At 30.8% G+C, this 21,286-nt stretch overlaps 1 protein-coding gene across 3 annotated transcripts in view; it reads left to right on the forward strand.

Annotated features, from left to right (window-relative positions):
- Nucleotides 1–21,286, forward strand: part of LOC126744587 (dachshund homolog 2) — an 842,630-nt gene that overhangs the window by 325,641 nt on the left and 495,703 nt on the right. The gene's annotated exons all lie outside the window — the stretch shown is intronic.

The raw sequence follows: 21,286 nt of genomic DNA on the forward strand, positions 1-21,286 counted from the left end.
AATTTAAACGGGTGATATTTATGTTTTTCATAATTAAATGGGCAGTAGATTTTGGTATTCGTGGTATTTTCAATTTTTCTAACAGATATTTCCGGATTTTCAATTACAGCTAATACCAAATTATTTTCTTTTACTTCATTGCAGAGCTTATTTCTTGACAATACTGGCTTCTTAAACGCACCTTCTTAAACTGCTTAAGATTGAAAACCAATTGTCCGAAATTTTTTGTATTAGGCTGTTTTCTGTCTGGATAGTTATTTGAATACATACGACCAGCTTCAACGGCGTTGCTGTAGCATAGGATATAACATTTCAACATATCAAATTTTTCCTCAGGTAAAAAAGCGTCTTCCATTTTGTAACAAAAAAAAACTAACAACAAGACGCAAAAACAGAGTTCAAAAACACAATGTCAACTAAATTTATCAAATAATTAAAACTGTATATTTCACTTAAGATAAAAGAATAAAAAATAATGGTTATAATAAAAACTACTTTGACATTTAATTTTTATTTAATTTTCACATTTTCTCAACCTCATTATTTCACAGCTTACTACATCAAAACTATGGGAATTTAATAAAAAATCATTTTTTACAATTTAAATATTGTCGAAACATATTGTGCCATACATCATTGTAATCGTAAAAAAATATGCTATTTTACACAGGGTGTACTTTTTTAACGCGCCATATAAAAAAATTAAGTTAATGATGGTTTCTTCGAAACGAAACGTCGTACGAAAAATCTCGCAATGTTATTTTTTAGAGCTTAAAAATTAGCCATGAGAAAGTGTCTGTTGTTTTTCCATATCTCTTTAAATAACGCCAGAAAAAAATAAAAATCAAATCGGCAAATTTCGGTTTTTCTCGAATATCTCCGGAACTACTCAAAATTTTAAAACTTTCTAAACGGCGTACTGTTAGGCTTTAAAATGCGCAACTTTTCTCTGATTTAATCAACCTCGTATCTCCTATAGATGCCGAGATCCCCATGATAGACATCCTTATCTTGAACACACTGTATAGCTGAAAATTTCCTTTTATCAGAGATTCGATGAATATGTTTACAAACAAAACACCCCCTGTGCACATGTTAAACTTAAACAAAGTTTACTACTTTTAGTCATTCAATGTTCTAAACAGTCAACAAATTTAGCAAATCATTTAAATATCTGAGGAATAGCATGGGATCCTAACACCGTACCCTGAGGCCCACCGAACTCTATTGGATAAGATTCACTCGATGTATCATTAAGTTTTACTCTTTGAGTTCTGCTGCTTAAATAGGTCTCAAAAAGACTAGTAACACGGCCCTTAATTCCTATTTCGTACAATTTGCCAAGTAGAATATTATGTGTTACAGTGTCAAATGCTTTACTTAAATCTAGAGATAGGCCCATGCACAGATTTCCCTCTTTTAAAGTTTTAGAATAGTTAGAATAGAATGAATTAGAATAGAATTTTAGTTCAATTCATTTAGAAAGATTGCTGGCTAGTGCTACTGGCCGATAATTACTGGATGCAATTTATGTCTCCAATTTTATAATCAGGAGATATATTCGCCTTTCTTAGCAAAGTAAAAATTGGCCGGTTTCAAAAATAAGGTTTATTAAATATTTTAAAAGCTTAAGCAGATTTAAATATTATAATAATAATAATTTTTATTTAGCAAAATCTGCTACATAAAAATAAAATACATAATATGGCATTTGATATAATATTAAAAAGCAATAAACTAAAATTAAAAATCAAAACAAAATCAAAAAATAAGGATAATATTACAATAATTGTGCTGGTGTTAGGTACGAGTATTGTTGGCAAATAAATATGTTTAAGATTATGCATTCACATATGAGTTGGAATATACAAAAAGGCAAGAAAAACGAACATATACAATGTAAAAATTAAATCATACAAATAAAATCTTAAGCTAACTTAAATAAATAATAAAACATGAGTTGAAATAAAATTTTAAAATATAAAATGAGTTAAAATTTAATAAAATCAGAACACAAACACACAACAAAATTAAAGTAAAATAAAAAATAAATAAAATTTAAAATGACATAAAATAATTTAAACCTATAAAATAAAACGTATAATGATATAACACAGAATATAAAATTCACAGCACAAAATAAAGATAGAAAAGACAAATGCTAAATTTCTAGAATAAATTTTCTCAAGAGCCTTTTAAACACGTTAAAACTATCACAGGATTTAAGGGTAGCCGGTAACCTATTGAATTCTATTAAGCTCCTATATAATATTGACTTGAGCAACTGAGTTGTATTACATCTGTCAACTAGAAAATCTACAAGTATGTGAATATCATTAAAAATTGTCAATTTATGACAAATATAGTCGTCGAACAGAATTGCAGATGAGGATGGACAATAGCATTATAAAGCATTACTTTAGAGCGCATTGATAGATTTTTTCTATGCGTGCTATATAATCCAACTTTCTTTGAAAACTTTCTCATGATGTAATTAGCATGCGCGTGAAAGTTTAGGCTTGCGTCCAAAATAGTTCCTAAGTATTTTATTTCCTTATTACGATTTTACATTTTTTGACTACTTTTCTCATATCATTAATATACAGTGCATCCCAAAGGTTATGTCTAAATTCATTTAAAATCTAGGGGTGTGTTCGAGAAAAAAAACGCTCGGACCTGTCGATTTTTATTTCAAGTTGCGCATTTTTGTACGTGAAGTTTGTATATACAGGGTTGCTCAAAATTAAATTACGACCATCAACTTCATTTTTTCAAATAAAAGCACCTTTTTTTATTTCATCTTTGAATTTCGCGTGGAATTCTACGTATGTTTCATGCATCATGTCCTATACCTAAAGTCAACAGTTATCGAAAAAAAGACGATTCATGTAACAAATAAAAAAAGAACAAAAATTAAGTTAATTGTTCAAAATGGTTGCCATTCATGGCTTGACAATATCCAAGGCGATCAATAAAGTCTCGTTGCACATTCTCAATCATTTCCGGAGTTATGGCGCGCACTTCCCCGTGAATTCTCTTTTTCAAGTCGTCTAGATTATTTGGCCTATTAACAAACACCTTCGACTTGAGGTATCCCCACAAAAAAAAAGTCCATTGGTGTTAGGTCAGGCGACCTAGCAAGCCATTCGATAGGTCCTCTCCTTCCTATCCACCGATTGGAAAAGGCTTCATCCAGAAATGTACGCACAGTGGCCACATAGTGCGGAGGAGCGCCATATTGCTGGAAAATTAGTTCTTCGTCAGGATAGTCTGGGTCCAATGGATTTGAAAATAAAGCTAGTAATGCTGGAACTAATTCAAATTGGAGAAAATCGAGATATACTTGTCCCGTTAAAGTCTGTTCAAAGAAAAAGGGACCTATTACATTTCCGCGCACTACTCCACACCACACATTTAGTTTTTGAGGGTACTGAGTGTTTACCTCCATCATCCAATGCGGATTTTCTGTTGCCCAATATCGACAATTTTGTCTATTCACACTACCATTCAAACAGAACGTAGCTTCATCGAAAAAATAATATTTGTTACTAAATTAATATTTAGATTGCACATGTTTTGTAAGCGTTCACAAAACTCATTTCTCCTATCGAAATCGTCATCAAATAACTCTTGCACAGGAATAACTTTGTAAAGATGATATTTGTGCTTTTTAACTATTTGGTGAACTATACATTTCGTCATGTCTAAATTGGACCCAATCTGCGACAGAGGAGTGCATGGACTTTCTTCCAAAGAAAGCAAAACTTCAAGTTGTTCATTTTCATCTCGAACAAGACGAACAGATTTCGGCAGATCTCTAACATGACCGAATTCTCTAAATTTAGCCTCTATTCTACTCAGCACCTTTTGACATATATCGGAGGACGATCAGGATAGATTTCATTGAATAATTGAGCAGCTTCTCTTTGAGTACGTGTTCTTTGACCAAATCCAATCATGCACAGAATTTCTATTTTTTCTCGTTCCGTTAACTTTACCATTGTGAAAACCGCAACTTTGCTCGTACACTTCACACATGACAATATCTGTTTGGCGTAGAACTGTCATACAGTTTTTATGAAAATACACGGTCACCTGCCAACAATAAAAAAACACGAATGAATGGAATTTTGCTCTGTATAAAAATTCTCAGAGATAAGGTGACTCGTAAAGTGAACTTCAATAATAATATTTGGTCGTCTTTTTTTAGATAACTGTTGACTTTAGGTATAGGACATGATGCATGAAACATACGTAATATTCCATGCGAAATTAAAAATGAAATAAAAAAAAGGTGCTTTCATTTGAAAAAAGTAAGTTAATGGTCATAATTTATTTTTGAGCAACCCTGTATATACAAACTTCACGTACAAAAATGCGCAACTTGAAACAAAAATCGTCGGGTCCGAGTGTTTTTTTTTCAAACACGCCCCTGAATTTTAAATGAATTTAGACATAACTTTTGGGATGCACTCTATAGTGTAAACAATAATGGACCTAACACTGTGCCTTGCGTACCACAAACATAATATCAAGAACACCAGACAGACAACTAACATACTTCTTGGTTACTATGTTGGACTTTGTTACATAGATAAGATTTAAACCAGTTTAAGACTGTACCCTTAATTTCTAATATTTCTAATTTTTGAATTAAAATATTCCTATCAATGGTTTCAAAGGCTCTTTTAAAGTCTAAAATGGTTAAGCCATATTTATCACTGTCAATGGCTCTGAGAAAATTATCACAAATATCGACAACCACAGATTCACACGATTATTGAATTTTGATTGCAAAACTCAGGAAGATGCTCTTTTACACAAACCTCAAGGAGCTTTTTATAGACAGGTGCGGTGTTAATGGGTCTGAATTTATTGTGATTAACATTATCTTGTAATTTTCGAACAAGAATAACAGTAGATAGTTTCCAGGATTCTGGAAACATGCCGCTGCTTAAAGAACTGTTTATAATATTTAACAGATGGTCACCTACAGCAGATACATCAGACAGCATAGCCTGGGATATACCACTCTTACCCCATCCTACGTTTTTCAGATTTTTTAGAATTTCTTTCATTATTTCCATTAACATTTTTTTAACTCAGAAAAGATCTTATTAGGTTCAGGGGCCCTGGTAAACTGAGTTATCATATTTGGAGATTGTGGAATATTTTGAATGATACTGTCGATCCTGTCTGCAGAATATTTATTAAATTTTTCTACAATAACCGCTTCTTGATTTACCAGTTCTCCTTTAAACTTTATTTGATTGGGCACCGTTTGCTTTTTCCCAGGTAGCAGAGTCTTAAGATTTTTCCATAATTCCTTAGGGTTGTTTTTATTTTCATCTATGCAGTCTGCATAAAATTTTTCCTCCTCTACTCTAATTTTATTAACAATAATATTTCTTTTGCCTTATACTCATCCCACTCCTATAAAGAATAGCTCTTTTGTATATTTAAATGTAAGTACATTGATCACCTTTAATTATGAAGTTATCCTTGAGATTCTTATTTGTTCTAATAACTAATTTTCAATTATCGGTCTGAAGTACATACAATTTAAAACTGGTCCACCATTTTTCTACATATATTAATATATGGGTTTGTTTTTGGTCTTTTTAGCCCTACTGTACAAAAGTAACTATTTAAGGCTCAATATCTGTAATATTAAAAAAATAGTCTGTAAGCTTTGCTCCCAAAAGAGCTAAAATCTTTAATAAAAAAGATATTGCTAAATTTATGGAAGAAACTATAGATAATCTTTACTTACAGCTTACAAAAGAGTAGAGCTGATAAATATGATCTAAGGCAACGTCAGAAATTTATAATTCATCATTAAGATTTGAACAATTATAGCCCCAATAATTTTGTAGTCTTGGAAGAAGTAAACAATGGTATATATTGTCAGATTGTTAAAAAACATACGTCATTGAGATCTTAAAAAACATTTTAACATTTTTTTATATAATTGGAAATATGGAAAGTGCACAACTTAATGTGTTGATATAAATTCATTTAAAAATATACCTTCTGGAATCGTAGCCTAGGTAAAGCTTGCCAATCCTCAGTGTTTTATAGGTCAGGCACTTTTTTGCACTATTTTTGGCTCATTTTTAAAAAGAAATTATAAATATTAAGAGCGGGGCAAAATCTTGCATTGTTGAGGGGGAAATAGGTAGAAGAATGAAAAATAAATATTGATAAACCATAAAGAAGTCTTAGCAATACCAACAGCAACTTCAACTGTACAGCAATACCAACAATTGACAATCACAATAAAAAACGCAATTAATTGTACTTTTAGCATTGTAACGATGTTATGATTTCCATCATATGGGAATCACCTTGGTGGTGAATACACCGCGCGACATCTCTGGAGACACGTGGATGATTCACGAATCTTTTGGAAAAATGGTTTAGTTAATGCATAACAAGCCCTCGCTGCTAGGAAGCCAGTTCAAATATTCAAGCGACTTTTAAATCGACAGAAGTAGTAGGAAATAAATACAATGCAAATAATAGTGTCACACCGAAACCAGCAAAAAACGATAGAATATACATAATGACATAATAATATGAATTAAAATTTTGCTAGAATATAATTTTTAATACAAGTTCCAAAAATATATAAAGTAATTTTTTTATAACCATGCTTACAGAAACCTTCTCGACCCTGTTAACTATTGCGTAAAGTATAAACTTCTGGCTTTATTAGGATCATAACTAATTAGTTACTCGTCATTCACTATTAAAAAAATTAAAAATTAAATTAATTAAAATGTTTTATGTATGAGTTTTAAAATTCACCTTTTTGTTTGAATTATAAAAATTTAAGAGTTCTTGGTCTGCGTGAAGTTTTATTATTGATTCGATAAGATATTTATTTATAAGCTTTATATTATTTAACTTTTCAGGTAGAATTGAATTTGTTCAGATTTGCTGATAGAAGTCGAATCAGTTAGCCAAGGAGCATACGGTTTATTTATACGATAGGAACAATATGATGCGTAAATGTCTAAAAAAGAATGAATGCTCTCATTTACAAAGTTAATCTTGACGTCAATACTGTCAATATCTATTGCCAATATTTTTGAAATCGCGAGAGTTTTTAAAAATTTCTTTTTTTCTAGAGCTACAAAATTTGGTCAAGCATTGTACAAGTTCAAAATCGCTAAAGTTTGTACACAAGACACTTGCTGAACTTATATAATTCTCATTTGTCGCGAGTATATAGTCTATAAGTTTCTTTAACGTTTCTGTTATTCTGGTTGGCTCCTTAATAAGATGTGTTAAACCCAAACCTTAAAAAATTTCCATGGCCATTTTGGTTGAAAAAAATCCAGTCAATATTAAAGTCACCCATCGTGGATAATAATAAAAAGACAAGTGTTTCAAAGTTATTGAGAAAAGTCTTGTAAGAATAATTTGGTGGTTTGTAAGCAACGCCCACTATAGTGTCGATATTGCAAATATTTATATTAAACCAAATTTGTTCCATCTCAGATGAAGCATAGTAGGCTCTATGTTTAATTTGAAGTAAAAAGTTACGCCCTCTCGCTCCCTGAATGGAAGTGCTTAATAAGTAAGGCCTTAATCTCAAGTACTAATATAATTTTGCAAGTTTCCTAACATTTTCTTGAAAAATTAAAATTAAATAAAGTACTAAGAGATATATCGCTTTATACATATAAAAGCAATTTAGGCAAACCGATTTTAATTTAAAACGAAACGAAGCTCTATAAAACAATATCCAAACTTAAAACTCGACGCAAAATTTCTAAGCAGTAAATAAAACAGGTCGATGTTACCATCCCAGGAGCAACAGCAGAACAGGGAAGAAAATACATGAGCACGAAGTTATTATTAAATCAGAATCCCTTTCTCGCGGAGTCGAGGAAGATTATTTCTTTTCGGTTCAGCCAACAATTTAATTAATTCTAAAAGTTCTCGAGACATTAAGTGGGCCCAAGAATGGTCCTTATTGATTTATCGCACACAGATTATGCCAAATTGGAAACCTTTACTGCCAAAATTGGGGTTTCGTAATGTGGATTTTTTTTAAATAAAACAAAAAGAGCAGTGGATAACATTTACGAATTTAAAAGGTATAATTTATTGACGTCATTTAGGAATTTGGTCATCAGTCCAATCATTCTTTTTGAGAATATATGTTACAACTTATTTTTAGCCTTTACGTTCTTTTTTGTGTTTTGCCAACTACACTCTCTTTTTTTAAATATGATTTTTTAATTTTTTTAGTATGATCTTGACTTTTGTTATGAATATTTTTAGTACAATTGAAAAAAAATACAAAACAATTTTTTTTAGGTGGATCTGTTTGGTCTGCAGTGATAAATCCTTTGAAATCTGTACAATATAATAAATATATCTAATAGTAAAGCATAAAATGAGAACAAAAGAAAACTCTCATTCAGGATTAAATCATTGCAACATAATAACTTATTCGCGATTATACAAAAAGTTAATTATCATATTAATAAAATATTACTACCCATTAGTAAATACTTACCACAAATTCACTGCTCCAGGTCTTACCAAATTTTTTATTTTGTTGGATCGATTCTATTTTATAAAAATCAACTATTTATTTTCTAATAAGTAACAAATATTATTATATTTCTAACATTTTTTATTATCACGTCAATATTTTGTTACAAATATTTTACGAAAATGTCAGAAACTGTTTTCTTAAAATATTTTGCTAATAATTTTGTTTTTTTTTTAGATATTAGCACCAAAAATGGATATGTTGTTTATTTTTCTAAATTTATTTGTAGTTCTAGTTAAAAAAAATTCAAATATTTATTGTGACTTTATTTTTTAATGTCATTATTTTTTGCATTTAGTTATTAAGTTTCCTCAATTTTGATGTGAATAAAATATTTTAACCTTTATGGAAAATTTCTGGAAAGTCTGACTAATATTTTTAACTTTTACGAAAAATATATTTTTAATCGAACCAAAAATACATTTTATTTTACATTGTTTCTTTCTATTGTACTTTAATCTATCACTTAACGGGAAATTGCAGTAATAGAATTTAAAAAAATACATATAAAATTTATACGTATTTTTATTTTATATGTTTCAGTAAATTTTTAATTTATCCATTCAAACAGGTTTGTTTCCGTCTTGTTGGAAGATCGCGCGAGTTATTCCAGTTTTTAAAAAGGGCGACAAGTCAGAACTTAGAAACTATAGACCGATATCAATTCTATGCAATTTTTTTAAGCTTTTTGAAATTTGTATACACAAACAATTACACGCACAAGTAAGTACATTAATATCGCCCGATCAACATGGTTTTATGGAATGAAGATCATGTATCACTAATTTATGTTGTCTTTCCGAATACATATGTCAAGCCCTAAACAACAAAAGTCAAGTGGATGTTCTGTACATGGATTTTCAGAAAGCTTTCGATCAAGTAGATATCACTATTTTATTGATAAAACTTTATTATCTGGTTGCTCTGAAAACAGGTTTTCGGTTTTTGCTCCAATCAATACATCGTGGTGTCCCACAAGGTGCAAACTTGGGAACGCTTCTTTTTTTGTTGTTTATTAATGACCTTGCACTAACTATTTTATGTCTGCTTTTTGCAGACGATTTAAAAATTTATAGAAAAATAGAAACCATATCTTATTGCCAACTGCTTCAATCTGACCTAAATAATATATATGACTGGTGTCGGAATAACAGACTTTTTCTTAATGTGTCAAAGTGTTTTCAGGTAACTTTTTGTAGAAACAAAAATTTTATTCAGCATAATTATGAAATACAAAATTTTCCTTTGACTTGAAATTAAAGATTTGGGTGTTACTTTTGACCAAAATTTCAACTTTAAAAATCATATCCATAATACAGTTGTAACAGCATCCAGATCTCTGGGTTTTATAATTAGAAATTGTCGCAATTTTGATGAAGTTGGGGTGGTGCAGTTCTTATATTGCTCATTTGTTCGCTCCAAGCTTAAGTATGCTTCAATTATATGGCATCCAGTTTATCAGGTGGAGATTGATAAAATTAAGTCAATTCAGCGTAGATTTTTAAAATATTTAATGTACAAGACCGATGGTGTTTATCCAGCAAGAGGAACATGTCAAGATATAATGCTTGCACGTTTTAACATGAAAGCCTTAGCTGACCGCTGTGTGGTAGCGGCCGTGGTCTTTTTATATTAGTTAATTATAAAATCGACTGTAGCTCATTGTTAAATCAAATTTACGTTGTTGTTCCCAGATTAAACTCTAGAAACTCTCGAACATTTCAGTGTAATAGAGCAATAAATAACATTTTTAGAAGGTCGCCGACTTATTATATGTGTAACTTATTTAATACTCCTTGTAACCACAACTTGGACCTCTTTGTTGCTTCAATGTCTTTCTTAGTAAGATTTTTTAATCAATAATCTTAAATCTTGAATTTCTCTTGAAGATTTTGTAGGTAGGTAATGCTTTGAGTAAATGTATGTTTTCTAAAATTTTTTATTTGCCTATAAGCTTCTTCCATAACTTTTACTTTAGCTTAATATTATATTGTATTATTTAATTTTAAACCTTAAACCTGTTGTACACAATTCTTTCTGTATTTCCTGTAAGTGGGTGACTGTTGGAAATAAAAGCCTTTTTATATTAGCGCAGGTCAAAGTACAATTATTATTTATTTATATATTACTAAGAATTTAAAAAACAAAAACAAAAAAATCTGAAGTAAGCTAATTGTTTTAATTTCGGCCAATCCATAGTTGAATATATCGTACTGATCCTGTAGAGATTCCTGAGAGATCCTATACTTGATTTTCATGAAAATTTTCACTTCCGGGTACACTATTTCAGCTTTGAAATGTTTGATAGTCTGGCGACCATACTTATACCTGAAAGTATATTTAAAAAATAGGAGACATTTCAAAAGTACAAGAGATCAATGCTAGAATTGCCAAATATTGTCAATAAGACACTTTGTTATAAGGTAACAAAGCCTAGCATTTTATAACTTTTTTGAATGATTTCTTCGATATGCAAATTAAATATTAGTAAGTTATCAAAAATATCTCCTAGATCTTTCGAGTAGGTTAAACTAAATAGGCTTACATTTTCGCTTAGAGACATTTAAAAGTAAGTCTTATAATAAGCTTTCTACGTCTAGATCCTTAGAAATCTTTACAAATGCGTTGAAAATCAGAGGTCCCATTATAGAGACCTGAGGCTTCTGAAGAAGCTATTATTTCACTTGATCTGTATACAAATAATTTGGGATATTAGGGCTCTTAATTAAGGTAAAAGCAATTAAACAAAATGAAAAGCCGAACTACCTTAAACGAGTTATTGAGAGGCTGCAGTGGTCACGGAGATAGAAGGCTTTCAAAAAAACTTATATAAACTCCATGAATTTGAGAATTATTATTTATAAATTCTGAAATAAATTCCGTGACGGTAATAATATTAGAACTAGCAGATCTGTTCTACATAAAGCCAAGCTGTCGATTGTCCATATGTTTCATTGAAAAGTACAATCCTGAATGAAGTACTCATTCAAAACCTATAAAAAAGTTTATCATAAGAATTTTTTTAAACCCATGAACACACACGTTCAAAAAATCGAGAAACCTTAACATTTTCTAATAATTTATAAATTTTTAATTACAAAATCTTAGTACCTTATTAATATTTTAAATTAGTTGCTTAGTTTTTTTGAAAGAAATACATTAATATCAGCAAAAAAAACTTATTCTTCTTCATATTCCATCTCCTTGTCCGAGGTTGGAAATCTTCAACGCAATTTTCACTCAATCGACAGCTCTTCAAGCAAATCTCTTAAGTGCTTGAGCCAAGATGTTCTCTTCCTTCCTTGGCCTTTTTTTCCTTTAATTCCTTAATTTTTCCCTTCATTATATTTTGCAGTAGCACATATTTCAGTCCTTTTACTACATGTTACTTAGGTTTTTTGTAAGTATTTAATAATTTTCCTCTTTTTTATTTTGTAGGCGTAACTCAATGTTAGAGACTTTTCATCAAATTTTCAATATGTGTGGATAAAATCGACTTTCAAATGCCTCAAGCCTATCTAATTGCCGACTTCAGTATCCAGGCCTCCGCACCATAGAAAAGTATTGAAAATACGTAGCACCTTAGCATTTTCACTCTGAGTTTCAAATTAATAATCCTATTACAGATACATTTTTAGATCTTAACAAAAGCCGTTCTTGCTATTTATATTAGTGCTTTAATTTCTTGTAATTGGTCCAACAATTCAGTTATCCAGTTGTTTGTCTTTTATAAGATATGCGTCGCTCAGTCTTTTCACATTTTACAAGGGTTTGCAAGAATCTTTAAGGTTTATTATTTTTACGTTGGTGTTTTGGAATTCTTGTGTTGCCCCTAGCTGGGCTAAGATATTCCAAATTTCGGTTTATTAAAAAAGGCTACTCAATTTTACAGCTTGCCTTTATTGGATTAAGTTACATGTTTCTTATATTCTAAAACTGAACGAACTAAAAAATACTTCTTTACAGCCTCTTCTCTACGATTCTCCCACGTCGACTCGTCGCGATCGCGCAGGTTAAAGCGGAGAGCTTTGATTGACCTGTCCGGTCACGTGACGCAAACGAAGAGTACAGATTGTCTTGCTTCCTTGTTTCTCGCATTATGCAATAAAGGATCGAGTAACACAGGAATGATAAATCAAATTTAGCTATTATACAGTGTCGCACTAGGATAACCATTATACAAATAACTTAATCTAAATAAAACTAATCATTTGGAATCTGGTATATGTTAATTTAAACTTAATCATTAGGTCATCAATCATTCGAATGCCTTCTCGAAATCATTAAAACAGACATAAACATCCTGGACAATAACCAAACACTTTTAAGTCAGTTCATTTACACCAAACAAAGTCTCTTTAGTACCCATGTCTCTTCTTACTCTTTTATGTATGTTAAGGATCTCATAATGTAATTCCGTTTAGTTTTTCAATTTCTTCGCACTTTCTGCGTATCTGTTCTCCTATGACCTTTTTGATCTTTTTTGTCAATTATGCGATTTACTTTTTTCCCTTCTTCCTATTGCGTTTTTCCCTGCATTATATCTTGTAACAGTATATTATATTTGTCGTTGCGCAGAATATTACATGTGTGCTGTTTTACAAATCCTAATAATCTTAAGTAGTCTCCTTTCATCTCCAATGCGTCTTAGCACTTCGTCATTCGTTATTCTGAGTCTCCAGGGTATCTTTAGCATTTGCCTATTTATCCACATCTTGAATGATTCTAGACTTTTAACAGTTTAAGCTTTTAAGATCGGGTTTCCACCTTATACAGTAACACCGACCACATATAACAATTCATGAACCTTAGTCTTATTCGTAGACACAAACTTATTTATGAACATTAAAGAGTAAATTTGTAAATATTTGTATTTTTGAACCCACTCTACTTGTTTTCCATTTAGTGTAATAACAGGGTAAATATTAGGGGTTTTACTTATTACCATGAATTTTGTCTACCTATGTTGATGGCAAGTCCCACTTTTTCGCATGCTCGCTTCTCTCTCTAGGATGTGTAGCTTTTCTGCACTCTTTGCTATTATTGTAGTATCGTCCGCGAATCTAGCTTTAGTAATAAGATACCTAGTACTAAACTAAGCCCTTCTCTTCTCTCCTCCAGCGTCTGACACAAACTAAAAGCATTAGTTAAGCAGTTGCGAGGACAGCACGTAGCCCTCAAACGCCTTTCTGTATTTTGATTTGTCTTCATATCTCCAATAGGCACTACTGCTGTTTGGATAAAAAGTGTAAGTTCTTTATTACGCATCTGACGATCAAAATTAATACTGTTGGACTTTATCAAAGGCCTTCTGGAAGTCAATAAAACAGACGAATACATTTTTTATTATAATCTCTGCACTTCTGTGGCATTACTTTTAGGGCAAACAGAGCCCCTCTAGTTCCTAATTCCTCTCTGAAATCAAACTGCATCCCATCCAGTAATTGTTCTTCACATTTGTGGTATATTCTCTGCTGTATAATTTTTAAGGGCATTTGTAATGTGTGACTCTATAGACTGATCATTCTATATTCGTCACATGATTTGGGATTGTCTTTTTTAGGTAGCGGAAAACATACTAAATTAAGCCACTCTCTTGGAATATCCCTTATTTATTATATTCTATATAGGTATTCTGTAGAATAGTCAAGTTTCTTTCATCCAATGCTTTCCACACTTCTATCAAAATGTTGTTAGGTCCTGCAGCTTTGTTAGTTTTTGCAGTCTTTTTGAATATTGAATATTCCACTTTCGATTTAAGAATATTCGTCCGTCCATCTTCTCATTCTACTGCAAACAGGTTTATCATGTATTTTTTCCAGGTTCGCTTCTTATCTTCTTACATAAGCTAAATGTCTCGCTGTATGTTTCTTGTGATCATTGGTGTGTTTTTCCTTATTCCCTTGTAAGTTTTTTAATTTTTTTATGCATATTAAAGGCATCGTGCTTGTTATTTAGTTCCTCCATTTCACGCTAGTTTTTTTTCCATCCTTTCTTTTTGGTTCTCATTATGTCGTGTTCTATTTGTCATTTAAATTGTTTGTATATTTCTTTGTTGGTCTTTTTAAAGGTTTTCTACCACAACGTTGATGATGTCCTTATTCATTCATAGTTTTTTCGCTGTTTGATTCTTTCTACCCACGACTTGTTCCGTTACTTTCATCATTGTTGTTTTAACCTTGTTCCATCAACATTTCTTGTTGTCACCTTGGATAAATGCTATTACTAGTAATTAGTCTCTTGGACTTTGGTAAGCTTCTTTTTTGAAGTCGCTTCCTTTGGTCTTATCGATCGTTGTAGTTACTTCAATCTCATTTTTACATTGGGTAACAGCAAGTTATGGTCAGTATCACCGTCCTTATCTAGATACGCTTTTTATGATGTTTCTAAAACCTGTTGACACATATAAAATCTATTTGATTCCTGGTAGAGTTGTTTTAATTGAAGTCCAGGTATTAAGTTATCAAGGGGTTAGTTCATAGGAAGTATTTGTGATGACCAACTTCTTTTCCTGGCAGAGCTGTATGAGTCTGTCACTTCTTTCATTCCTATCTCTTACACCGAAATTTTCCACAAAGTTGCTAAGTCGTCCAAGTTATCTGTTTTTACCCACTTTCGCGTTAAAATCCCCCATGATTATATTGACCTGATGTTTCGTCAGGTTTTTGGTTAATTCATTCAAATCCAAGTAGAACTTTTCTAAAGTTTATTCATCGCTGTTGGCTATAGGAGCTTATATTTGTATAAGGTTTATATTTATTAGGCTGGTGCTTATTTGATTCATCATCATTCTCTCATTGAGTGGTAAGATTATATGTTGTTGAAGCTCTTTTTTGATGATAATGCATACACCATACCTGTTATCTCCTCTATTACATCCTGAGTAGTAATGCTTGCATTATCCGGAGTTTGGTAGCCATTCATCTCACTAAGACCCAAGACCTCTATGCCCATTCTGGGCATCTCCACTCTTACTTCAGTAAGTGTAAAATATCCTCTAGCTTTCAGTTCTATTTTGCTTCTGGTTTTGTTTTAAGTTTTATTTTTTTTTAATAATAAAGACAAGAATATATTGTTTTATAGATTTCAAATAATGTGATCGCATATGGAAGGCGAATCTAGGTAATAGTGGTAAGGATTAAAGAATTACCTTAAATGAAATAGTGCTCACATTATGACAATTTAATAATTATTTTTTGTTTATATATTTCCTTATTAGTTATTTGGTTACTAAAGCAGATTAAGTATTGTTGAGTTACTTTCTTTCAGCTGTGTGCTATCCTTATCAATTACATTGTATTTATAAGGGATTTACCAAATTTATATTATTTATCATTTATAACAGGATTACTCTAAAATGGTCCTTTGAGTCGGATTTGAACCAGCGACCTATGGATCATAATATATAGAGTGTGGCATTCAGATTATTTGCATTTCACGTTAAATAAAAACCACATTTACTTGCCAAATACAGTCATAAGTACAAAGTATCAAATTAAAGATCATTAATTTGATACTTTGTACATAACGCCATTGCCTGCTCATCAGAAAGTCAAGAGAGAGTAGAGTGCCTCTCGCTTCTACGCCTCGCGCATGGTGACGTCGTGATGTGAAAAGGATGCGGCATTGCCAAGCGTTTACAAAAGTAACCGCCGATCGGACAAGGATTGTTTAAGTTAGTAAATGATCTAGAAAAGCAATTTACTATACTTTAAAGTAGAAAACAGAAAACTTCTATAGTAATATAATCCAAAAATATTCAGCCAACCAAGTCTCGAGGTACAACATATTGAGATTTTTACTGTCAGGGTAATAGGAAAAATATACAATTCAACTTTGCTATAACTTATCTTAGTCCTTGTTTAGTTTATAATCTTGAAGAATTCTAGCACTAAAATAACTTTTACGTATTTAATACTGGTAATTTTAAATCGTATGTTGCGCATATTTCCTTAATTGAGTTTTTAATATATAATCTAATTAAACAACGTGGATTAATGCGCATTCATTAAAAATAATTTAATATTGACCCAGCTGGCAATGATACGAGAAAAAGTCTTTGAATTTTAAATCATCCGGTATAAAAGTTATAAAACCAGTGTTATTTAAGACAATTTATTTTTCAAGTTGTAAATTGCAACTTCCCATCTCTTCTAATTGCAAAACAATAAATTAAATTGTTTTGCAATGTGATAAAATTAGGTTTAGGCAACCAATATACTATATTCTTTCTCTGCTATTTTCTAATAGGAAGAAATAAAACCTTAAGGTAGATTTAACATAAATAAAACTAGAGGCATTTGTAATCCGCAGCTTATAATAAATGAAGCTATTACACGCAATAAGGGCAATAAACATTAATTATAACGGTCGAGTAACAATAATATTTTATGCACGAACGCCTATGCTATGCTTACGTGTCAACATATGAACTCATTAAAAAATGTATTGGACATAGGTTTAATATTATAGTATAACTATATAGCAAATATTATATTTGTTATATATTAGATTCAAAAAGGATACTCAAATAAATTAAAACCATTAATAGCAAATGAAAATGGCAAAAGATAATTAAAAAATAGAGTTTTTAGAATTTAAACAAATAAATTAATATAAATTCACTAAACATAAAGAACTATTCAACAAATGTCTAAGATATAAAGTAGGACTAATTTAAGTAAACATATTTTATTTAAAATTTCAAAAGTTAATAATTTAAATGGACAAGTATTCTGAGATCCTACTTATAAATAATAACTGGATAATTGAACTGGAAAATTGATAAGGTATCATGATAAAGTTAGAGTTGGTTACATGAACTTACAGAGTGTAAGAAATAAACTGGATCTTGTGCAGTATTTTGTTGTAAATGGTTATAGTTAAATCCAGTTGAATGGTTATAATGCTGTTCATTCTGGTAGATCTGACAGAGGAAGTCGTGTGTTTCTAAATGTGCGAAAATCTATCAATTTCTGTGTTATTGACAAGTCTAGCAAAAGTAAATTATTAAACTAGATATGTGTTAGCTTAGGTGAATAAAACTTAAAAATCAGTACAGTATATGAACCCTCCTCTATTAATAATGACTATTCATTCCATTATTTAGAATCTATAATGCGTAATTACCCTAAAAAACATTAAATTAAGGAAGATATGAACAATAATCTATTGGATGTTTTGCATGTAGCCAATAAGTATAAATATTTAATAGCATTAAAGAATTTTAGAGTTAATAGCTCAATTGGTTCTATGGCTAGAACATTTGGTATAACATCTAAATTAAAAAACTGTTTTACCACTAACCGACACGTGTTGCGCTAACAAAGTTAGCATCTTTAGGAGAAAATAAAAACTAAACTGAAACTACTTATAAACGGCCTTATATACTAAAGATGTAACTAATAGAGCGAAAAAATCAATGAAGAATAGCTAGTTGGCTAAACAAAGCTTAAATACTAACTAAGCTATACAATTGACTATAGGAGATTGGGCCTTTATCTGTAATAAAATATGGATTTTTGATTTCTGAATATTGCTAACCTTCGAATGCAACTAATTTTCTATGATTATTAACTGGTTTTACTAATTTATCTATTTCTACAAAATGGCCTCTATTTAAAATATGTTCAGCAATAGTTCAATTAGTGAGAAATATGCAACAAGAGTTACCAAATTAACAAAATTTTAAAAGTCAATATTGACGATAACGCAACTTCTCATCAAAAATTATTATTGCTTGATGTTAAAACTTTTACGTAATCTCATAAATGACAGGTATATACTAATCTATTTGGAGAAGAAATTTTTAGCAAATATGGAATATAATTTTAAGGGTACAACTTTAAAAGTTTTAGTTTTATAAGTGGTTCTACAACCCTAAATCCTAAATTTATAATTTATTATTGTAAATAATATTATAATATGATACTCAAGACTCTTGTTAAAATTGACAAGTTTGAAATACATAGGGCATACAATTGAATTTGATAAAAAACAACTCAATATATAATTATAAAAATAAATAAAAACAAAACCATAAATAATAAATATGATGGGAAAAAATGTTTTTACAAAATAGTAAATTGAAAACAGTAATGTAGTTTTAATTTTACATAAGATACATAGATACATATAAAAAGGATGCTTATTACCTAAACTCATAAAGTTATTATTATGATTTCAGAGACAGTTTTTCATTGTAAATTTTAATTTTACTCGTTCTAAGAGTCGTCATTATTTACTAGAATTCTGAGCCAGCAGGTTTTTGTTTAACTCTGTAAAGCAAAATTTCTGTTAATTTTAACAAAGAAAGTGATAAGAAAACATTTAAAATTATATAAAAAATCTTTTCTTCTCCCTCTTTTTCTAAAAAAAATATTTAATTCAATTTGGGCAAGAACAAAATTAAAAAATGAGGTAATTCTCTTATCTAAATCCTTCAGTCATAAAATCTCAAGAAATATATTAGTTGCACTAAATACTGTAAAAGAGCTGAAACATATTTTTATTTAGTAGAAACATAAAGAATCTTACGTAAGAGAAGAATTACAATATTTCAACCAATTTGTAAAAATCGATTAAATTAAACCTTTGACAATATTGTAACATAAATATGGTAAAAATCTGTCCTTAGACTTAGTCCTTAGACTCATTCATCTGACTATGCAGAGATAATTAATCATAAAGATATAAATGTAGAATCTGTGGAGAAATATGAAAAAGCAGAAAGATTCTTGGAGTCAGAAGTACCTATCATCCCGTCTAATGAATGGTTCAATGGTTGGAAAGTGTTTGGACCAAAGATCGGCATTGACGAGAACTTTTTTAATCCACTGAAAGTTCTATGTCATAAATGAATTTCTGCTTTTCAAACAATTATCGTATTATACATAATTATGTTATAATATTAAACCTTTAAGTGTTTTCGCTTTTAACATGTATACCTACCTATCGGAATATGAAAGGTAAAAACGATATCTAAGTTGTTACTAACACGAAGGTGTGCAAAAGGTGTGAGGAAATACCATGTAAATCTTAAGGGGGTCAATTATTGGCTTCCCTGTACATTTTACAGAAAAAATGTAAGGTAACTTTTTGAAGAGACCAATCTGGCAAACCCTCGCGCCAAGTTTCAAAATTCTCAAATTTTACACTTTTATAAATGACACTTTTTAAATAACCCCACAAAAAGAAGTCATTTGGTGAAACATCAGGTGACCTGGCTGGGCAAAGTATCCGGTATCATGGACCAATAATATTGCCTTTAAAAGCATTTTCCAAACACTCTCTAACCATATAGGCATTATGGGCCGGGCAACCATCCATTTGGTACCAGATCATTTGATCTTCATGAACAACTTCTTCCAAGGCGGGTCCAATTTGACTTTGAAATAGGTCCAAATAGGTTTCAGCTGTTTTATCTCTTGCCCAAGAACCCTTGTACTAACCATCTTGTTTTCCTCCACACTTAGTAGAATATTAAGATCTATGTTCCTTCTTTCTTCAGATCTATTTTCGATATCCTGAGTTGAACATTTACAGCTATTTATTACGGTACCTTTGGACTCGAACTTATTGACAATACGTTTAATAGTTGAAATGGACGGAATGGGCTTGGTGGGGAAATAAACTGAAAAGGTTTCAGATACTGTTCGAAAACTGTTTCCTGCATAATGTTACTTAATTATGGCTATTTTTCCGTCGCTTGAATAATTCATACTTGTTTTCAAATATCGACTGTCACTGATTTATTGACACTTTTCCTCACGTCAGTGACAATATTCATTTTATTGGTGCTCGTTTGGTTTTACCTGAACCGCAAATTTGCTAATTTTGCAGTTACATTAAGTTGAATAATACAAGATTCGCTTATTAAAATTTTTTGAAACTTTGCACAAGGGTTTGCTAGATTGGTCTCTTCAAAAAGTTATCTTACATTTTTTCTGTAAAATGTACAGGGAAGCCAATAATTGACCCCCTTAAAATTTACATGGGTTTTCCTATGTTACGGTCGGTGACGCACCACCCGGTATAAAGAGCAAAGAACAGCAAAAATTATTACGTAAATTTTGATAGAGGGGGGAGGGAGTGAAGGTTTTGACCGCATCTTACACAGGGGAGAGAGAGAGTCTAAAATAAAAATTTATAAATGTAGCATGGAATGATCTAATAAAGGACTTTGATTATTTAAATCTTATTTAATTATCAATTTTTTAAGCGGTACCTTGATAAGTACATTTTTAGCTTATATACAAGTTGAGGAATCAATTATTATGCATAAAGAGATGCTTAAGGGTGAAATATGGTAACGCACATGCATGCATTTCGTGCACTCTGCTACTCACCTGCTACGTCTTTATTTTTCAGTACGATGTTAGTAAACATATAACTTTGGAAGGTAGCAGGCGAGTAGCAAAGCACACAAAATGCATGTATTTACGGTTCCATATACCGCCTTTGAGTAATACTTGATTCCCCTACTTGTATAAACAGATTAAAACTCTATTATATCTCATACTCAAGCTGTTTATGGAGTAGAACAATGGCAAATTAATTTGTCTAAACTAAATGCGTTTAATAATGAAAGCGTAATTTTAAAGCACGCAACTATTTTCGTTGTATTATGGATGTAAGTTAATTGGGTGCTTTGTACTCTCTAATATTCTTTTACATGCAAGATAGCATAGAGATTTAAAAGACATAACACTATTT

This window comes from Anthonomus grandis, chromosome 14, assembly GCF_022605725.1.
Source record: "Anthonomus grandis grandis chromosome 14, icAntGran1.3, whole genome shotgun sequence".
Classification (NCBI taxonomy): Eukaryota; Metazoa; Arthropoda; class Insecta; order Coleoptera; family Curculionidae; genus Anthonomus; species Anthonomus grandis.